General features: G+C 38.4%; 1 pseudogene across 1 annotated transcript; it reads right to left on the bottom strand.

The window, feature by feature from the left end:
- Positions 1-258: 258 nt before the first annotated feature.
- On the bottom strand, positions 259-1623 carry LOC145859339 (transcription factor HES-5-like; annotated as a pseudogene). Its single transcript, XR_014379541.1, has 2 exons — positions 1529-1623; positions 259-1415 (listed from the first exon to the last, which is right to left on the bottom strand). The product of XR_014379541.1 is annotated as a transcription factor HES-5-like (transcript).
- Between the last annotated feature and the right edge of the window lie 986 nt (positions 1624-2609).

Raw genomic sequence — 2609 nt, forward strand, 5'->3', positions numbered from 1 at the left:
CCCCCATCCCCGCAGGAGGCCTTTTTCCTTTTGGTAGGCTGTCATTGTAAATAACAATTTGTTCTTAACTAACTTGCCTAGTTAAATAAACGTTAAATAAAAAAATAAACAATAAATTAAGACGATAATTACTTGATAATAACTGCTCAATACATTCATCTTAGACCAAAATGGATATTTGTAAGCATTTGGCATGTTGTTGAGCTGAAATGTTGTCATAGTAACAAGAGGGAAAAGGAAAGAACAAGAGCAAAGTAATTAATTTGATTACATGTATTTTATTAAAATGGACTCAATGAGTCACATTATAGATAACACCTTAACTTAAGGTGCAAATAAAGTGATTCAATGTCACAACAAGAACTTGGATAAATCTCCAAGACATGAAACTCCATCAGAGTAAAGACACACAGAATTGTATGAAATAAACAAGGGTTTTACAATGAGAAAACATCTGCAGTAAATACATTTTTCAGGTAGTAAAACAGATAAAATAGTGATAATCACAGTGTGATGATAACATAATACCCAGTTTGGGTAAATAACTCTCATAGAGGAACAGTGATGCTATAACTCAGGTTGAACATTATCAATATAACTGATACATGCTTCACAGAAGACGCTTAATACAATGTAGTGGTAAAAAAAAATTTGCTTATACATTTTGACCTAAAAACAGATCTGTCATAGACAACCACAAACAGATTGGGTTAAAAGTCCTCATGTAGGACCATTAAAGCTATTGTTAATCATGAATAAAAACATGATCAACATAATCAAGGTTATGATTTCAATGAACACAACAACAATATTGTTTTCATACATTACACATTTTTCTCAGAAAAATACTTTTACTTCAATACAACTGAAATGAAAAGTCTCAATCACTGCAAGACTTTAAAAAAATACTATATACTCAGACGATGAAGAAGATCTCTGATCACTGTCCATCACATTAATGTTAGACCAACATGGTCCATTGAATTTGTTTGAGAGTGGAGTTCCAGTCTGTAGGACTCTACCAGGGCCTCCAGTGAGTGATGTTGACTGGACGCTTCTCTTTGCTGATGCTGTGCTGGGCTGGGAGCTGAACTGAGGCAGGTCACTCTCCCTCCTGTTCTTATCAGAGGATGGATGCAGGCTCTGGAAGTGGCTCAGCAGTCTTCTCTGGGACTGTGTCTTCACCTCATCCTTGGACAGGAAGTGCACAATTTCATGGACACCCCTGGAGTAACACTGTAACCCTGGTACTGTTGCTGTTATCTCAGGAGCAAAATGTCATCTCCAGGATGTTGGCTTTCTCCAGCTTGGAGTCTGACTGCTGGTTGAGGATCTCTGGACGCAGGAGAGAATTGAGCGGCTCAATGCTGATGTTGATACGTCTCTCCGTGTAACTTCACCACTGGCTTTCTTAGCTGCAAGAAGAGAAGAGGAGAGTCATTAATAACCTTATTATGAGATAATAATGAAACAAATAAATAATCAATCAAATAAGATACATTTCCTTGAAATTGATTCTTCAATTTACCTTGTTGGTCAGTCAGGTGCTCATTAGAGTAGATCACAGCTGAAGTGATTGTAGGTACCATGACTAGATCTCTGTGCTGTACTGGTCTCCGTGTAGAGTGAATCTGATGTCTAACGGCTTCCTCTCTCCTATATATAGTCCATAATCTGCATGAATGTGTGGGTCTTGGGCTTGTTGGAGTTTCTCACAGTCTGTAGCCAATGGGTGAGCTTGGGAGGACAATGAGGAATGTGGAGCTGCCACATGCTCAGTGTTCTTATTGCTGGGGGACAATGGTCACGTCTCATGGAACAGGTGGAGAGGTGGGGGGTGATAGAGAGTGACTCACAGAGTGTTGTGTGAATCTGGGAAACTAGTGACCCCCAGATCTGCTGCCTGATGTTGGGATCAATGATGCTGAGAGAGCACACACTCATCATCACAACTTACACGTGTGAGACTGACGCAGATACTCTACATTAAATGTACAATGTAACTTAGTCCCCACCTATGAGGACATTGTTGAATGTGTAGTGTTTAAACGCTTTATTACTGATTCAGTCACATTTTATTATCTCACAATAATAATAATAAGATAATGACAAAAATGATGATATTGTATAGTGTTTTACATTTTGTCACAATTGAAAAGTAAAACATATTTATAATTTTCTGTGCTGCTGAATTTCATTTTTGTCAACAACAAAAACATATTGTGTCAAATATCGAAATATAAAGTACGTTTATATGCAGAGAAATATAGCTTGTGGTTAAGTTCACAGGTTCGATATTGTATCAATATCATGAGGTCTCTAAAGTCAGAAGTAGTAATTATATGTCAAGCACTCTGGAGTCCAGAGGCAGCAGATGTGTCCTCTGTCTTGAGGCTACTGGTCAGTGTGAGTAGAGAGCTGATCTGAGTTTCCCACACTGAGTCCTGTGTGCTATGATCAATGCACTACAAAAGCTGCTCAGTGGAGCATTAGTGACGGCTATTGGCTGTGTTGTACTATAGACAGAGCCTGACGTCACAGACCATCTGGATTCACAGACCACACTAGAACACTTGATTTTGTCCTAAAAGTGTGCTGCAAGACATATA

Source organism: Salmo salar, chromosome 12, assembly GCF_965601325.2.
Source record: "Salmo salar chromosome 12, fSalSal1, whole genome shotgun sequence".
Classification (NCBI taxonomy): Eukaryota; Metazoa; Chordata; class Actinopteri; order Salmoniformes; family Salmonidae; genus Salmo; species Salmo salar.